The sequence below is a fragment of the Pinus tabuliformis genome, chromosome X, assembly GCF_031772625.1.
Source record: "Pinus tabuliformis cultivar Carrire ecotype Pingquan chromosome X, CPIR1, whole genome shotgun sequence".
NCBI lineage: Eukaryota > Viridiplantae > Streptophyta > Pinopsida > Pinales > Pinaceae > Pinus > Pinus tabuliformis.
In genome coordinates this window covers 1,665,378,361-1,665,398,412 of record NC_142308.1, presented here as the reverse complement: position 1 = coordinate 1,665,398,412, position 20,052 = coordinate 1,665,378,361, and positions in this window count along the sequence as shown.

Here is a 20,052-nt window from a genome sequence, read left to right as displayed (position 1 = left end):
GAAGATACACTTACGACTTCTAGCACCAAGTTTGTTTCTATGTACCTTTGGTATTAAAGCATAACAGGTGGAACCAAATATCCTGAGATGTTTTACCGAAGGAACATGTCCATACCACAATTCATAAGGAGTCTTGTTTCTTATAGCACTAGATGGACATCTATTCTTTATATATGCAGCACATAGAACAGCATCAGCCCAAAACATTGTCTTTACATTTTTGAAGAAAAGCATGGATCGTACCATATTCAAAATTGTTCTGTTCATTCTTTCAGCTACACCATTCTGTTGAGGATTATAAGGCACAGTTGTTTGATGTTTAATCCCATGTTGGCGAAGATAGTGTTCAAATTCATTTGATGTATATTCTTTTCCATTATCAGTGCGAATAGACCCAATATGAGATTGTGCATCATTTTCAATCCACTTATGAAAATTCTTGAATGTTTGAAAAGCATCAGATTTGTTCTTCAAAAAATAAACCCAACACATTCTGGTGTAATCATCAATAAATGTCATGATATACTTATTTCCATTTGCAGAAGGAACAGGCATTGGACCACATAAATCTGAATGAATAAGTTCAAGCTTCCTATGTGCTCTTGAATGTGAATCATGAAAAGACTGTTTGCTATGCTTTCCTAGAATGCAAGCATCACATTGTTTATGTTTTCTAGGAATTGTAGGCAAACCAGCAACACCATTTTTCTTCAACAAGCGGAGACTATCATAGTTTAGGTGTCCAAATCTAGCATGCCATAATAAACTTGATGGAAGTGTACCTTCATCATGATGAGAAATATATGAAAAATGCTGTGCATGAGCAGAGGTTCCTTGCAGTTTAAGGAGTCTTTCTTCTTCTATACCCCTCATGACAAGTGAGTGGTCAGATGCCTTTCTTACCTCAAGCTTGCCATCAAACATGTGAATGGAGTGACCTTGCTGGCGGATGTGGACCAGGGACAGCAAGTTTCTCTTCAGCTGTGGGAGATATAGAACATGATCCAGAAGAAAGTCTGGAAGACCAGGCAGTTTAAGCCTGATTGTGCCAAGCCCTGATGGCTTGATTTTTGACTGATCTGCAAAGTATACTGCTCCATCAACATTGTCAGTGAAATCTTCAAAGAAATCTCTCCTATAAGTCATATGACAGGTTGCTCCTGAATCAAGCAACCAGTGATTTTTCGACGAAGTAAGTGAAGCATTAAACAGATCTTCATTTACTCCAATGTTACATTGTGCCTCAATATAGTGAGCGGATTCAGGTGCTTTACCTTTGTCTGTGTCATCAGTTTTACCTTTCTGCTGATTTCTTCTCTGCTCAATCCTCTCCCATGGTAGCTTGCATGTAGAAGCATCATGAGATCCATTTTGTTTGCAGCGAATGCAATGTAAGTCTGCCTTTTCTTCTTGAGGGTGTCTGCCCCCCCTGCCTCTGAAGTATCTTCTTCTTTCTCTTGAATGCATACTGTAACAAAATATCTCTGCCAAAAAACTTCTGTAAACAAAATCCTTCTGAAAAAATATCTCTGCCAAAAACTTCTGTAAAAATATCCTTATATGATTGCCTTATGCATTATATATTTTCCTTCTAACATTCCAACAGTATATATATATCACTGCTCACATATATATATCATTGTTCAACAAAGAAAAAGAAAGCGCTCATATGTATCTTCAACATATATCACTGTTCAATAGAGAAAAAAGAGAGCGTTGTATCTTCAACATATATCACTGTTCAATAGAGAAAAAAGGAAAGCGCTGTATCTTCAACATATATCACTGTTTAAAAAGGGGCGCTCATATACATATCACTTCTCACATGTATATCACTGTTTTAAGAAAAGGGCGCTCATATATCAATGTATATCATTGTTTTAAAAGGAGGGCGCTCATATACATATCACTTGTCACATGTATATCACTGTTTTAAGAAAAGGGCGCTCATATATCAATGTATATCACTGTTTTATCACTGTTTTAAAAAGAGGGCGCTCATATACATATTACTTTTCACACATATATCAATGTATATCACTGTTCTAGCAATAAAAGGGCGCTCACATATATATATATTACATGAAAACGCTTTGGTATCCGCTGCCCAGAGGTGGAACACAGTACTCGGCCTTGTCTTTCACGCCATGGTAGCCGCTGTCCATATCTACGCCATGGTATCGCTGTTCTTATCACGTCAGTCTTCAAAAAACGCTCATATAATAGCTATCACGTCAGTCCTCAAGTCAGTCTTCAATAAAAATGCGCATATAATAGCTATCACTGTTTTTTTATAACAAAAAATGATAGTCTTCAAACTCAGTTCTTTAAACGCAGTTCTTTATAACAATCAAACACAGTCTTTTATAAAAAACGATAGTCTTCAAACGCAGCCAATACCGCAGTTCAGTCTTTTTATATGGAGCAGCGCGGAGTTCATCTGTTGAAAGTGATTCTCCAGTCACACGACATGTACCATATTCCGCAATATGTTTTTTTTTTTTTACAAGCCTTTTCTTGAACAGCAACCCCGAACGCTTGGAAACCACGGGTTCTTCCGGCGTCGCCCTGGAAATTGCACGAAACAAACTTGGTGCTTGTCAATACACCAAAGGCAGTAAAGCCGAGGCCGTTACAAGCTGCCAGTATTCCTGGAATGCTTGGTCTGTTTCAGAATGAATGGGATGTACAGATGCGTTGGGACTGAGATGTTTCAGGTCAGACCCGGGACAGACCATGTCAGAGCAGGTATGTCAGAGGCAGCGCAGAGAGGGGCAGCGACAGAGGCAGCGTATTCAGGCCAGAGAGCGCAGAGGCAGAGGCAGGAGTTACAGCTAATTTAAGGGACTGGGACCTGAGCTCTGATACCATGTCAGGCCAGGGTAACTCCAGCTATTGATGAACGCAAGACAGAACTGATTATTTCACATTAGATAACTATTATTTATATACACAAGAAACGGATCAGTTCATCTTCTAGATGACTGTCCGGCTTCACCTCATCCGTTTCGGATTAGGTGTCAACAAGTGCAATCAAAGTCATTCAGAGGCCATCTGATCTGCTATTCTTGACTTTCCACCAAGAAAACCCATCCCCAAGTGGAGCCACTGATATGCCCTTATACCAATAGGTGTCATATATCATGATTGACTTGATGAGATTTGTAATATGATCATACCTTTACTTGTTGCAAAGGTTTTCCATATTTTCAAAATATCAAAAAATTAAAAAAAATGTAAAGATGGTATACGCTAAAAGAAAAATCAAAGGGTGAAAAGAATAAAAAATGGTCAAAAAATGAAAGAAAATGAACCCCAACAAAAGAAAAGACCAATGAAAGTGTGCAAGTCTAAATGCCACTACTTTTTCACTTTGTATAATAAAAAATTGTGTGCATATTGTCAACTTATGCCACAACTCATGAATAGTCAAATAGTTTAAGCTTGGCTAGTTCATATTTCAATTTCATGTTTTAGAAATAGAGAATAAATATCTGACCAAACAGTGTAATCTTGGCAGATAAGTAGATAGGTAGAGTGAAAAAAGGAGCTCAACAATTCAATCTGAGCCCTTGGATGTAATATGTGTAGTTTTAGATAGACTTTACCATGTAAAAGAAAAAGAGTTTGATAAGGGTTTGCCAGTCTAAGTGCACCCAAATAAAAAAGTAAAATTACTAGGTTAAAGTAGGTAGGGTAGGTAGATGATGGTTGTAGAATTGCATGTGATGAATGATGATCCTAAATATGAAAATCTTTTACTTTCATCACAAGGCTAATGCATGTATTACATTGAAGACATTTCAAGCAAAGCAAAGTCAAATAATTAATTTCCCTACTCATTTTCCCTAAATTTTCACTAATTTCCCCTAAGTACCAAGGTATCCATAAAATTAGAGGGGCTTAGAGAATTTCTCTGACTTCTGGAGGGATGAGACCCTCGGCCCAATAATTTATAAAACCTAGGTACTTAAGACCATTCATTAATCATCACACCTATTCATAAATCATTCATTCTCTTTATAAAGTTTTCCCTAAGTAAAATCCTATTTTACTTAGGGAAATTAAAATATTTTACACAAACCCTTTTCACCTCAACCTAAGTTTAAAAACACACTTCAATTGTTTTATACTTAGCACTGTTAATTCCATTATCATGTTGACTATTAACATATTATTATATAAATCCCTTGTAAAAATTAACCCACACCCGTATTTTTAAACTATATAAAACCCCGAATTTCTACATATCCCGCCCCTTTGGTTAGTTATAACCATAATACATCATTAATCGGGATTAATTAGTTAATTAGTAACTAATTAACAACCCTTAATCCCCTGCCGCATTAATAAGGGATTAATTAACCCTCACGGTTAATTAACAACCTCCCTGTCCAATCCTGTCACTCCCGATATGATTAATTAATTCTTAAATATATCGGGCTCACCTTCATTAAATCCCTGTCACTTCGGAGCCCTGACAGTCGTCCGATCAGGTCCCAAAGATCTGATGGCTATTATGCATATCGCGCCACCCTTTGTGACCGCGCGATCACAAAGCGGTTTTTGCATAGTGCCTTCGCCACGCGTTGAGCAATCTATGGAATCGTTGGCTCAAGGTCTAATACTGCCCCTTCTCCATAAGCAGTGCGATATAAACCGCTTACCACTTCCAAGCTAAACGACAAAAAACATTATGTCACCCTTCTGCTGACGTCACCCATCCCAAAACCCGCCAAACCTTGACTTTGTGTATAAAACAAAAACAAATCATTTTCATTGTTTTATCTCGTGAACCTGTACGCCCATGCAAATGATACGTCAAGGTCAACCAGCTTGAGTTTTCAGCCGCCAACCTGCTCCAAACTTCACAACCGACGCCACCCAAAGTCATTCAGTTACGCCCAGTACCTGCATTCTGTCGCCCGTCCCCCAAAAGCAGGTATTTACCAATTCCTCGACGAAGAAACCCTGCAAATTCTTGTTTTCACTGCAAAATTGATTAAAAAACCAAAAAATTTCCATAATTCTGCCATTCCATTTGCAAATTCAAGTACCTAGACCTGCAATTTCATCACTTCCACCTAATAAACCTCAGTTTCCCTCCTGAATTCCATAAGAACCGGTATGGAAACTCCGGTGGCCCTAAATGTTGCTCCCATTACTACTCCTCATCGAGACTTAGGCTATTTGCCTTTGCCAAACAAATATTTCCAGATAAAAGACTTAGTCACTGATAAGGACCACCTCAAAGTCTTTTGTCAATGCCAAGATAACCATTTGAATGGCTACGATGCCATGGGACTATGGGAATCCAACCTCCCCATGTATTTTCTCCCCGTTGTGTATATTTTCCCTGATATAATCCATCAATGCCATGCAAACTATGACCCCATTCGCAGAGCAGTCATGTCTCCCAACCAAACAACTCTATTCACAATAACTGCTGAATCAACTAATGAAATGCTGCAATTTTACCCTGGTTAGGCCCTTACCCCCATTTCCCTTGGAAATTTTCTTGAAAAATCCACTCAATTATCCCAAGCTGAACTTACCCGCCTCAGCCAGACTTTCATGTTACCACGGTACCAAACTACAGATCCCCCACCTTATATGTCAGTCTCCTTCACAGATATAGGCAAGCTCATAGTTGATATGATATCAGTAGTCATGGGGTTCAACACTAGTGAATATGTAGATGAAATGACCCTAGTGATTATGTCTATCTTTAACCCAGGACAACCCCCTGCTATCAAATATGATTATCCCTCTTATATTGCTGATAAAATTTATGACCAGTTCATGAGACTGGAGAATGAAAGGGTTTTCAAGTTTTCCACCTTTATATATCACCTCATCCTCTACTATCAATCAGACCACTTCCCATTTTCTGTCAAGAAACTTGATACCAAGGGTAATCCAAGGTCTGTTATCTTTTGGTCTTCCATCTTCCATAAAACTTTTGATTGCCCTTATTCCTTTAATCAGTTTGTCCACCCAGTGGCCACCTTGCTCACAGAGAGTTCCCCTCCCAGAATTAGTGATGACATCAAAAGGATTCTTCAGCTTTCCAAGCAGTACAAAGTGGGTGATTGGTATTTATACCAAAATCACATAGAATTCAAGATATATGGGTGTGAGCTTTCCCCATTCAAGCTACCCAAATATGTTCCAATGAGATTGTTTGCATTGGATTACTATAGGTAGATGACACACTCAGATGTGACACATTTCACTAAGGCCAAGAAGAAAGCCCAACTCAGAATCAGGGATCACTTAGGACCAATTGTCTGCAACTCTAGAGAAGCATGGATAGCAGCAGAATGAATTTTAGAAGATGAGCTGAAATTAAACAAAAGTTTTAAATGGACTCCATATGACCCTCATAGTTTTATCTATGATAGAAGGATGAAAAACAGATTATCACCATACTTGCATCACAGAATACCAGAGATTGAGCAATTTGCCAATATGGATGAATGGAGGGAAGGAACATTGATAGAAACAGATAGTGAACAGGTTGATATAGAAAATGTAATGAAAGATCTTGAAAAAACACTTGACCTGGATTCTTTTGGACAGGTACATTTTGAGACTTCTCAAAAGTCAGCATCAGGAATCAGTGCCTCAACAGCTAATACCTCACAAAGGCACTCACAAGAGACAGGTACACCACCAGCAGAAACATCACAGGGAAGAGGGAAAGAGACAAGCACTCAGGCTACAAAACAGTCAACAATGTCTAAACAGCCTGAAACTTCTAAGGAGCAGGCCCACACACACACTCTTCCAACTCAAGTCAATGTGGGAGAACCCCCAATTTTGCAGACTCCTTTGAATGAGGAAAAGAACAAAAAGAGAGACAGGGAAGTAGCTACCCCTGCCAGTGGACCCTCAGAACAGCCTGGTGCTAAGAGGCACAGGCTAAATCCTCATTCAGAAGAGGAATTTTTTGAAGACACTACTGATAGTCAAAGAAAAGAAGGTGTAGATAGTCATCAAACTTTCCCAATAGGTGGGACACCTTCTAGCTCATAGAGACAGGAGCTGGAGAGACAACAAAGTGCTGAAGTATCATCTTTCAGGCCCCCAGGAAAAGACAACCTAGATATTAAAAAGAAATTTAAAGAAATAAAGGCTAGGAATGAGCCATTGAGGATCCAGGTCTACAATCAGTATTTAAAGATGGCTCCCACCAATCAGAATAGGTTGATGTCAACCTATGACATCAAAGAAGGTAAAATGCTAATGAGTTTTTCAAACCCAAAATACAATAGCCTCAATCAGTTGCAGATTACCTCAAAACCGATTTTGAGGTCATGGCAAAGGACATTCATCCCCTGGACCAGATTGAGTTACACAAACAAACAGGAGAAATGGTGTAGTCAACCTTGACTAGCAAAGCCATGATGGCCCAAAGATTAGAAAATTCTTTAAATAATACAACTGCCCAACTACAACTGGAAAAAGCCTCCTCATAGGCTAAGGACAACAGAATTAAATCTTTGGAGGAATTGGTGATTGGGTTGGGTGATAACCCAAAGGATGTGAAGGCAGTAGAGGCCTTAATTAAGAAGAAAGATGAAGACATAGCTGCCTTAAGGAAGCAGCTAAAGTTGCCGCCATCAAGACATCCACAAACTGAAGAATTTTTCCAAAAGAAATCTGAAGAAGAGCTGATGGACTTAGTCCTAAAGCTTAATGAGCAGTTGAAGGAAACCGAGCAAGAATTGGAAAAATCACTAAAGAGCCAGTAGGGAGAGTCAACCTCTCAACCTCCAAATGTGATTCCATTAGTTTCCATTGTAGTCCCCTCAACACTTGGAACAACTCTGGCACCAAATGTCCTAGTGGTCACAGCAGAAGTAATAGCAGGAACAACAATAGCAGGAACAACACAAGCAGATATTTCAGGTCTAAGCACAGAAGAATTGATAAAGTCAATGGAGGAGATGAAGCTCCAAGTTTCAGAATTACAGAAGGTAAAAGAACAATTTGTTACCTTAGAACAAAAATATGATCTTTCCAAGATTAATCTTGCTGAAAAGGTAAGGGAGAATAAAGGATTAACTCAGCAGGTGAAATCACTAGAAAAGGACCTCACTTTTGACAAGCCCTTGGCAGACATTAGGAAAATTCTTTGGACCAACATCACTCAGTCAATAAATGATGCTTGGCCATCAATACAAATAATTTTTGAACAAATTGATTTAGTAAAAGTGGCTCTTGAAGAAATCCAGAGGACTGAGGAGGAACTAGGGAGAAAGCCTGAGGAAGCCACCATGCTCATAAATTTTTTGAATAGAAAGAATAAGTACCAACTAGAAGAGTTGGGAATTGAAGACAGAACAGGGACTATTCTAGAGGTCAAAAGGGTATTGACAAAAAGGTCTCTTATGCAGAATTTGGAGAGGAGATGCCAGAATATACAAGAGGAAATTGATGATTTTATTCAGAAATTTGGCATATTGCAGAGTAAAGGACTTCCCAGTCCTTTAGTCATTAATGATAAATTGATGACACAGATAGACTGTGTTGACAATTTGGCTCAGTATGCAGACAACCAGGCCAATTCATCTGCTAGTGCATCTGCGCCAAAGGCACTACCTACAGGCAGAGTTCTCTATGACAGTCTAGAGAACCTTTTCTATGTGGAGCATGAAATAAAACCTCTGTTCCAAGTTTAGCCGAATTTTTTCAAATACACCGAGGCTGATGAGATCCTTAGGAAACTTCAAATAACTAGAATACCACAGGAAAAATGGTGGACATATATGACATAAATTTTGTGATTTATGCTTGTTAAAAAGGTAAATTTCCATTTTTTACCATAGTCTATGATGGTAACAGAAGGTAAATAAGGATCAGACAGGTAAAGAGTATCAAAGCAGGTCAAATAGTGTCAGTAAGAAGATGAAAAGCAGAGAAGCCAGCACAGAATTACAAAGAAGACAACAAGCTGCCCAATCATAGGGCCTGCCTCCAGCTCATTCACAAGAATAGGGACAGCAAGCCATCAGTTCACCTTTTTTCTTGTATATTCGAGACCATTTGTCTCTACTTTCATGTAACATATAGTTAGTCATCCTACAATATATCTCACTTTGTTATGAGATATTTTATTGTAAAGTTTTGTATAAATACTCCCTCATTCGGAGTATTGAGGGTGGATTCTTAGACATTTTGTAAAACTGATTATTTTGGAAAAGAAGTACTGTTGGACAATCTTTGTATGGCTAGCTGGATGAAGGAATAATACAAAGGACTTTTCACAGGATTCATGTGTCAAACACCGAATAAATAAGTATCTATATCTCATGTGTTATTGTTTTCTTGTTTAAATATTTCAATTGTGTTCCATATTTGAATATTAAAACGAAAAAGTGTAATTCAGAAAGTGCTTAAGTGCAATCTGTCTTTAAAATTGTTTTTATTCTAAATGTTTTCTTCTAAACTATCATAGGCAGTGAATTCTTAATTGCTTCTGCTTCTTAGTTTATCATTTTGGTCATTTAATAAAAAATTCTTAATTGCTTTTTATTGGTGATCAGTCAGTTTCCCTCTCTTAAAACATGTTGAAGGATTCTTAATTGCCCTTCATCCCTTTTAAGTCCATCCCATCCTTTTCAAATTACCATTTGCTCCCTGTTTAGCTATCTTGCCCTGTGAAGCCATCCTTTTGTTGAAAAGTTAAGTCTAGTTAAGCCATCTTTAGATTGACTCCATAGCACAATGGCCTAAAATACTCAGTCCTATCCATCTGCTCCTGAATTCCACCACCAAACAAAATCAAAATCTCCAAGCTTTCATAACTAGCCTAATATCTCATAAAACAAAGCTAAATCTTGAAGAGAGAGCCCTCTCTGGGTACAGATTGGCTAGATTTTGTACCTAAAAGTTGGTTTGTGGTTACCTCAGACTCCTTTCCCTCTTCTTACAACTTCAGGGAAAATTTGAGTGATAACAGGGTCGATTACCTAATCACCTCTAATAAGGGAAAACTTTTATGGGACTTGGTCTAGTTAGATATTTGAAGGTGATCCCCATTTTAAGTCTTACTACGTCCTTTACAATTATGGTACACTACGATGCATTTATGGTCACTATCTTTAATGAATGGTTGCTTTCACTTGAGTTTGAGATGATTTTTCTAAGTGGTTCTTCATAAAGCAATAGAGGCCTCATGGGCACACTCACTCCATGCATACTCCAGATGATTCCTAGGTTGTACTGCATTCCCAAAGAGTAGTGATGACCTTGTAGATGCAACGTTTCCCCTCCAAAACAGAGCATTGAGAACTTTGATGATTTTGGTAGTTGATTGGAACCTCAGAGCACCCTCAGAGGTTGAAATATTGATCTCACTTTGCCTAGTGTTGGAGAGAGAGTCCTAATACTAGAGAGAGATTATACCATATTGTCTTCAGGGCACCATGGAGATACTATAGGGCACACAAATTTGGTTTTTGGACACATGGAGATGTTTTGAGGCTTGAATTGAGGACCCTTCCTCAATTCATGGTTGATTATGATGGTTGGAGATGCATATAGAATTTATCTTGCATTTTTAGAGGTTTATTAGCCCTAAACGGCCATGGATTCATGCTTAGGAGGAGTTTTGACCAACACATATGGGCATGGAAAATATTGTTTTTTATCATTGCATGTTAAATTCATATTCCCTGAATGCCATACTGGACCACCTAGAGATATTTCCTCTATATAATTTCTCCCCTCATTAAAAAATAGCTACGATTTATCAAGTGAAAACTAGGGTTTTCCTCCTTACTCCAAGCATAAAGTTAATTCTCTTAAATTTGGCCCTAAAGATTCCACCCAAGTAGGAAAAGGCACTAGGAATCCTTGTGGTGGTAAAAAATAATAAAACCTTTATTCTTTTCTTCCTCTTTATTTTTCTAATCCCTTTAAGGCAACTTTCTATGGCTATGGGATAGTGTCGAATTCAATTAGGCCACATATTGGATAGATGTTGAAGCTCTTATAACTTGAATTCACCTTGACACTAAAAATCTAGCACTTGTCATGGTTGAATTTGCCCTAGTAGGGTTGAATTCATCCACCCTAAGTAATTTTTCCCTATAGAACCCCTAACTTTAGCTAAAGCTTCAACTTGGGTCTTAAATTGAAGTTTTTCCTCCTTTTTTTGATATCATTATTTGCAAACATTTTCTTGGTGCTTGTATTCCTAGGCATCCCTTTGTTGATCTACATCTTGAAACCCTAGGTCATAAGTGGTTTTATAGGGCTTTCTATATGGTATGTTGCTCTTACACAGAGATTTGTGCCCTTGTCCATATAAGAAGTACCTTTATTTAGCCTTTGTTTCATATCACCTTGAGACATCTAAATTAATATATCATTTAGGTGAAAGATGGGAAGTCTCTCGTGTGGTGTAATTCCATTAAAGAGAAAGAGGAGGATTTTTGAGGTGACAATGAAAATCCACCTCATTATTGCAACAATGTGTAGTTTTTTCCTTATGAGGCCTCTCACAAGGCGTGCTAGATTTCAAGGCAACATGCCTCATTATGCTCTAGGCCAATAAGGTGGGGGGGGACTATGCCATGTGATTATGTCAATAGATTATTCATGATCCTACTGAGTCCATATGGGAAGAGTTTTGTAGTAATATACCAACTCCATTTCAATTTCCTTATGATATAGGACTTTGCTACTTTGGTGATTAATAATAGATTTGTGGAATATTTTTGTAATTTTCTCCCCCTCCTTTAGCCATTTGATCCTTGATTTTTGGTGCTAGAGAATTTCTTCTTGTATTATATGATCCTCGAGTTGGTTAAGAAGAATTGCCTCCTATGCAGTGAAGGCTTTTGATCTACTCTCCAATATTGTTTTTGTGGGAGATTGGCCATTCTTTCCTCAAGGATGAGTTTAGCCTAAAAGATATTGCTAAAATCTTATTGGTTCCATTTATTTATACGAGATTTGAGGAATTTGAGTTTATACTGAAATTATTGCATGGAAAACTAGTTAGGTGAGTAAGCTTCAAGCCACTAATGCTCCACCTTCTCTATGAATTATAGATCCTTCAACCAAAATATTTCAAATCTAAAAGGAAAATAAATAGGACATGCTTTTATATCTAAACTCCAACAAATTAACTAGTGATCTGAGCCTCTTTGTGGGAGTATGGAGGCTTCTAGGAAATAGTATTTTCCTAATAGGGTCTCGAAAACAAGGAAACAATCTAGGTGAGAGGCTACCTTTTGAGCTCCTACACATTAGTTGTTCCAAGTGAATGTTCTATTGACCATTTCCAAATCGACACACTGCAATTGTTGCAACACATAGTTAAATCGATTTGCATTTTGATCTAATATTCTAACACCCCCTTTTTTTTCCTCCAGGAATTTGATGAGGTTGAAGTCACTGCCTACGATCCAAGGAAGCTTTGTCACTATTAGATGAAAATTGTAGAGGGTTCTGCAAAATCTCACCCTTTCACTAGCAATATAGGGTCTGGCTATAGGCATTGGAGATGTAGCCTTCCTCTACTAATCCTATAAGCTTAAAATTTGCTATTAAGACCCTTGGAGTTATTAAGAAGTTAGATAGATAAACTTCTTATAGATTCCATATGATCATTGGGCCTCTTGCTTGTCCTGTTGTGTTAATGGATATACACTTTGCACCAACCCAAAATTTGGAGGTGATGGTAGCCATTCTCTCACTTGAGAAATTTGTCTCTTGGATCATAGTGATTGCATGTTGATATTATTTATTTCTAGTTCAAATAAGAATTTGCTTTCCCTTGTAATTAAGTCCTCTCATGTTCCATGAGATAATATTCATTGAGCAGACGGTGAAGGGGAGGCAAATTCCTTTTTCATCAAAGTTATTCTTCTCGAATTTGCGAGCATTTCCCCAATTCTTACGACAACCGCTTATTTCTTGCAACCTCAACTCTTCTCTTCTTTTACTATTTTTGAATATTTTATGGAGTTCAAGTTAAAACCTAAAGAAGAGGGGGAGATATTACCCAAAGGATCACTCAAAGTATGAAGCTTTTATCTAAGAATTTCTCTTTTTAGAATTTGGATATGGTGTTTTGGGATTACTTTTGAGTTCTTTCCCTTCCATTATGTGGCCATAGATTGTCGATATAATGAATCTAGGTCTATATCATTAGTCACTTCTTGGTTATCATGTGTTATAACCTCCACCATGATCACTTCATGCTATGTGACAGGTGATTCGATCAGAGGAAATTTGTTCGTAGTAGGTTGAAAATTATTTGTTGAGTCTTTATTGTGCCACTTATTCCTTGTGGCTACAGGTTCACTAGATTCCCTATCGGTTCCTCCTGCCAGGCTAGTTGCTTTTGGATCTACTAATTTCTCAAAGTTATTCTATGTTGGCATCATTGGATCTGTATTTTTAGTGCGTAGAGATGGGTGTTTGCACCTTTGGTGAGGTAGCACAAAACCATCCTTATCCTCCCCCGAGTTTAGTTTCTGGGTGGGTTCTTGTTGGATCAGAGGGAAATTGTGAAATAAATGGCCATATTCATGGAAACACAAACAACATAATGGAATATGCTAAGAATTCAAAATATTCCTTCAAATCTCATCCTAATAATAGATGTCCATAGAGGCTGGGAAGGATTTGGAGTTATCCATATAGAAGAAAATCCAAGCATAGGGGGTGTATCAACCTCTTCATGTGACTAACTATTTTGACAAAGTGGCCCAATGTGTTTTCGATCCCTTCAAGGGTCTCTTCTTCCTAAAATTATTTAGGGAAGGATAGAAGCTTAATACATATTAGTGCGGCCTTGAAATCTTCCTTATCAGGGCTAGATCGGTTTGTCCAAAAGCGTAGGTACAAAATTTCCAAGTTAAAAAAAGAGGAACCATTTTCGAAGATCCTTTCTTGATCTTCTAAATTTGAAAATATTACGATAAAGAATCATTTCCCCCCCAACTCCAATCCAATCTTCCCATTCGACTTCCATTTGTTTTGGATCCAAGTGATTAGGGCTCTTTCCATGGGCCAAAAAAGAGTTTTCCAATAAATGCGTGATCCTACATGTACTAGATATAGCTTTCGAATTAACCAAATGTACTTTGAATTTAGGGTCTATTGTCACCTTAAGCAAGCATATCTTGACCCCTCATGAATACTAAGTTGCACTTGCCAGTTGCTCTATAGTGGAGCCAATGTTATGTGTTTCAGGTCCTTATCTGGTTACATGAGATTGCGCAGTGCCTGTAGTGCTTGGCAAGTCAGGTCTGTGAGCATTCCCCCATGGCCACGTTGTGATAGGATGGGGAATGCCCCCCTTACCCTGAGTGCCCCATGTGTGTAGTTAGAGATAAAAGGTGTATGTAGAAAACCTAATTGCAGAGCGAGAGATCCTTAAACCTAATTTCACTCATAACTTATTAAAGCTTTGTGATTTGTTTGTAGAAAAAAGAAACAACAAAAGATACTAGAAATGTTTCTTTTTTTTCATTTATCACTTACTGTAAATTTGTTTCTACCCCCTAATATCTAGTTTATAACTTTCTAATTAATAAATGGTTGACATTAACTTCATTTCAAATGTATTTCACTCTATTTGATGTTTCACTCTTTTTTGGTTAAGATTGGTAGATCCTCCTTTTTCGTTATAAAATAAATAAGCAAGTTACAAACATATAGATCTTGGTTAGGTGGTCTCAACTTTCCCATCGAGAAACCAAGTTTGTTGACCACCTAACTGCATTATAAGCCATACAATAGAAAAAAATACTTATTCTATCTATCCAAGCTATATAAACTTGATTGTCATGTCCACAACCATATTCTAGATGTCTATACATATATATGACTGCAAACTCTAATTTAAAAGCTATCCGCATGAAAACTAATCAAAAAAAGACTAAGAGTCAACATTCTATTCCTCATGTTCGACAGATGCTGAAGAAATCGGGGTCGAATCTTTCGTATTGGAGCCTGGAAAATTAGTCGGCAGGATTAGGCATGGGAAATATCTCTCTATGCGATCTAGGTAGCCATCCTGTTTCTGCAATTGAAATTGCAGTTTTTGAAAGTCCTGTTTATAATTTGGAAAGTCCTGGACATCAGTCTTCCAGATTTTCTCCATGGCCTTTCCCAAGAGGCATTTCATGAGCCAATATAGATATATGGAATGTTTGTATTGCGTCTCTCGGCCTCTGGTGTGTCTCGGGTCTGGAATTAGGATCTTCCAATCCTTTGTGTCTGATGCCTCCACACTCGCTTGGCGATTTATATCTTCCTCCCATTATGTTGTGAGTCATTTGATTTCCCCTCTAGTTCCATCCGCATAATCAGCAGCCACTTCCTGGATCAAGCTGGCCACAAGTTTTCTGCTATGACATTTTCCTGTTGTGCTCGGCTCAGCCTCGACCTCGCTCCCCCACGCTCTCTTCCCTCAACCCTTGGTCGTCGCTGCTCGACTCATATCCTCAATACCCTTATACCTTCCTGCCAACTTCAGACGCTGTCCCAAGATAAATCTATGTGATTTTCTCGGCCAAGGAAAGTTACCTCTGTTATAAACATATTTGGACACTGCAACCCCAAACTCATATGTCCATAAACTAAGGGCTCCTTAAGTCCCTAAAAGTGTTGTTTCATACCCTAAAGGATCATGGTCAATTGATTACATCATTTCCCAGAAGTTCCACCTGAAAAAATACTCAGAACTGGCCAAAACTAGACCATACAAACTGCTCCATGGGCAAGGTGCGATGCATACTGACTACCTAACTGGCCAGGTGCAATGCATACTGAAATGGCTTTCTGTGGGGTGCGATGAGCGAGAATAGACAAATGGCAGAGACAATTTGCAAGGTGGATGATCATGAAATCTTCCAGAAACTTCTCCTATGACATTTGCCTCTTTGAATTCGCCCAGGGATGAGTAAGAGATCATTGAAATCTCCAAGTGGAACCAAGAACTATCAGTGGAATGTGTTGAAATTTGGTACCGAAGGACAGGTGGTTCCCTTAGGCTTTGATATTTGGCCTAGGGAAAAGTGTTCAAAAGAATTTAATTTTTCTCCTAAAGTGACTTTATAATTTTTATAAAATCAAATCTAATTTAAAAGTGACTTTAAGTGATAAAGTTACGAAAGTCTAATTTTAAAGTGACTTTTATAAAGTCAATGAAAAATTAGAAAGGAAAAGTGACTTTGGAAATAAATGATTAAGTGGGTCTTTATTAAAGTGGGGTGAATTAAAAAATAGAAAGTGAGATTTAAATGAGCATTTAATCTCAGCCATAGATCTAAATCTATCTCAGCCATTGGATTTAGGGATCACCCAAAAGTCACTTAGGGTTGGATTAAGGGAGGAAAATGAGGAAAAGATCATTCATTCTTTCATGAGCAGATTGGGAGAAGGAGAGCAAGAGAGCAAGGGAGATTTTTGGACAGGAAGGAGAAGGAGACAGCAGCTTGGCACATATTCCAAGGCAGCACTTCAGCAAATCTGTACAGCTGAAAGAACAAGCAGTAAAAGGCAGATTTTTGTTGAGCAAACAGTAAAAGGCTGATTTTTGGGCACAAATTTCAAGGAGGGGATTTTCTGCACGAAATCGAGGTCTATCCGTACAGTCTATACGTCCACACGTACAGTCCATATGGTCCGTACATCAGTACAGTCTGTACATCCGTACGGCCGTACTTCCGTACAGCAGTTTTCAGTTTGACTGTGAGGCTGAAAAAGGAGATAAGTTTGCTTGCTGAAAAATTTGTTTTGCTGAAAATTTTCTCACTGTAAAAAGGCATTTTCCAGAAATAAAGAAGAGCTCTCAAACTGGTTTTCCCCAAGAGTTGTAGGGGGTTTTTCCAGGGTCACATTGACCAAAAATCTCTGTGTTTAAATGTGTTTTAATGGCTGTTTGTTACTGCTGATTTTTATTTCTGCAATTTCCAACATTCTGTAAAATTTCCAGAATTTGTGTTTTCAGCAAAAAAAAATATTTTTTCAGTTGTTAAATGTATGGTTATGGGAAAGGGCATTTAACTATATGGGAGAAATAAGGAGAAACTGAAAACCGGGGTGGGAAAACAGAAATTTCTACAGAATGACACTAATAAAAAACCCAGAGCTGAATCACCCCCTTGCAAGACATTTATAAATGGATCCCTCATCTGAGAGATCTAGAGGCTGGAATTTTGTATTTTGTAAGGAAGTGTTGTTGGTTTGTTGGTGAGAAGAGACATTGCATTGTTGGGTGATTTTCTTGTTCATGAGGTGAAGAGGGCTTCTACAACTGGGAGGATGATGCTGGATCAGACAGCTGGGTTGTAATCCTCTCTTACATTACTATTAATAAAGTTCTTTGAGTTTTCCTCCATATAATTGTGTATTTGTGAATCTTGTTTATGAATGCAATTGTATGGTCAATGTGTTTCTGATTCTGCATTGTTTATGATGTTTTAGATAGAGATTCTTTGATAGTTTGCTGTTACTTTGACTCTACAGGTACTCTTTGAAGCGGGACAAGTAGGAGAGGAGTGGCAAATTCTATCAAGGAAAGGAGAAATCAAGCTAGGATCAAAGCGGAAGATCCAGGTTGGTCCTCTTTTCTTCTCTTCCATCTATCACACTTAAAGGAACTCTTGAAAAGCTTTCATTGTTTGTTTATAAGATAGCTACCCATCTCAGTGGGAGTAGCAGTTGGAATCGACACTAGTTTTCCCTGAAGAAAAATGGCGACTCTGCTGGGGAATGAATAATTTCTTTTGTTTGTTTATTTTTTGCTTTATAAACTACAGACGGAGCCTAAAGTTAGCCAGCTAGCCTTCGAAACTCCTTTGCTATGCAATTGCGAAGTAGATAAACGTTGCTTCAGTCAATCTTCGGGTTGGTTTATGAACTGAAAATTTGACTTACAAAGCATTCTAAGTGCCCTTGTGGTAGCTCAGAACCTCATCAGATCTTACCCTTATGCTTTGTTTTTACTGTCCATCATTACTCAGCCTAAATCACTGAACTTAGCTGCAAATTTTGAGCAAAAACCAAGCTCAGTTTCACTCCCTGGTCCATTGCACTGTCTGTAACTGTGCAACCTAGATGCATCACACCTCTCGTGTGTTGCAGGTGAGATGCATCCCTATTTCCCTGTGTTGCAGTTGCAATGATTGAGTGATATTGCTTTCTTCTTTGAAAGTTGGTTTTTCCTCCTTGTTTTCAGCTTTATTCAGTAGTTTTGTTGTACATGATTAGTATCTTCTTGTTGAAACTTTCTTCCTTCACATTTTTCAGCCTCCATCAGTTAGGAATTGTAAATGTTTTTGTGTATTTGTCAATCATTTACAGTCTTCCTTTGTCGAAAGTAGCCTAATCGAACTATCTTTTTTGATGCAAGTGTCGTAATTGTCATTTTAAATCAAAAGAAGAGTGTCGTAAAGTCTTCCTCTTCTAGATAATTGATTGTACTTTTTTCATTGTACTTAATTTGAATTATTAGTATTTGAAGTATCGAAAACAGTTTTCAATTCGAAATCGAAAAGTGTCGTCTTAGTCTTCCTTTCCTTTTGAAAAGAAAATTGTTAGTATTGTCGCTTTAAAAGAAAATAGTTCAGATCTATACTTAGCTTTCTTTTTGGCATTCACACATTAAGAAAGCGGAAAAAAAATACATGCATCTGCATCTGCATTTTAACTGCATGCGAAATTTGATTTAGGAAAGTGCATTTAGTGTGTGGTCTAAGCTCTCTGCTAAAAGAAAAATCATAATCTTCTTTCCTTTGTAGCTAGGATTTTCATTGCTAAAAGACCATAAACGACTGTTTATAATTTTAGATTGCATATTTAGGAATCTCACATCTACATCACGCGGTGAACCTTGAAAGACAAACTTCTAAGCAAGATCAACTCTAAAATAGACCTCAATGAACATAAAAACGCTTTGGAACCTAACGCAACACATCTAGAAGTCTAGGCTAGAGACGTGTTCCAGCATCGTAAAACCTGGTAACTATCGTTTTCATCGAAGGTTGGGTGATTCCTCCTCTTTGATATGATAAGTGCCAGTACAGACTTGTGCTCCCCATACCGTCGAGTATATATTGGGAGACCACAATAGGCTAATATCCTTTATCCTTAGGAATCCGTGTCATCTGCCTATCGATTGTAATGCACTGAACACAACATTCGGGAAGATTTACTACCGTACATAAGTCCTTGGTAATTTCTCTATCATTTATCACCAAGGTGTATTTTGCAGTTTTACAATCGGTTTGGTAAACCCTCTGTCTAGACTTCTATAACAGTCACTTTCGTTCCTTTTCGACTCCTTGAAAGAAAAGATCCATCTGAGCACTTGTCACTTTAGGCTCATTAAAAATTGAAGGCGACTAGAGTCACCTTTAGCTTTTTCTCGACTCTTAAAAATTGAAAAATCAAGTTGTGTCAAAGTGTCTTAAAATTCATTTAAATCGAAATAACTTTTTCCCCTTTAATTTTTGAGTTGATCAAGTAATCCACAATCGTGGAAGAGAGTCAATCAAAACCCTGTCGTTCGCGGAGGCTAGTGAGTCAACCGTCTTTGACCTCGGAAATGAAACCATCCCAGGCAAAGCGTTCTCGTTTAACTGAGTCTTATTCACTTGATTTATTTGAAACTTGTGTTTCAACATCGTCAGAGACTACAGTTACTCCAATTATCTCTGGTACAACTGCCTTTACAGAAAAATTTCCGCAGTTACAAGAGGACATTAGAACTGATCCTAGTGTAACGGTAGACACCTCTATTCCTAAAACAGCTCCACCTAGGACTGATCCAGAAACTGAAGTTCACTTGCCTGAACATCTGGAAGTTGAATTCCAGAATTCAGAAGGTGTCACCCCTCCAGTATTTGTTACTGTAGAAGCTACACTTTCTTCGGCTCCAGAAATATTTTACGGACCTGACGGTCTACCTCTTCCACCTGGATTGATTGCTATAGAAGAGATAGTAAAGGATCTTCCACCCAGTACTCTAGTGCATTTTGGAACTGGGATCTACTTACATCGTTCTACTACAAAAGTTAG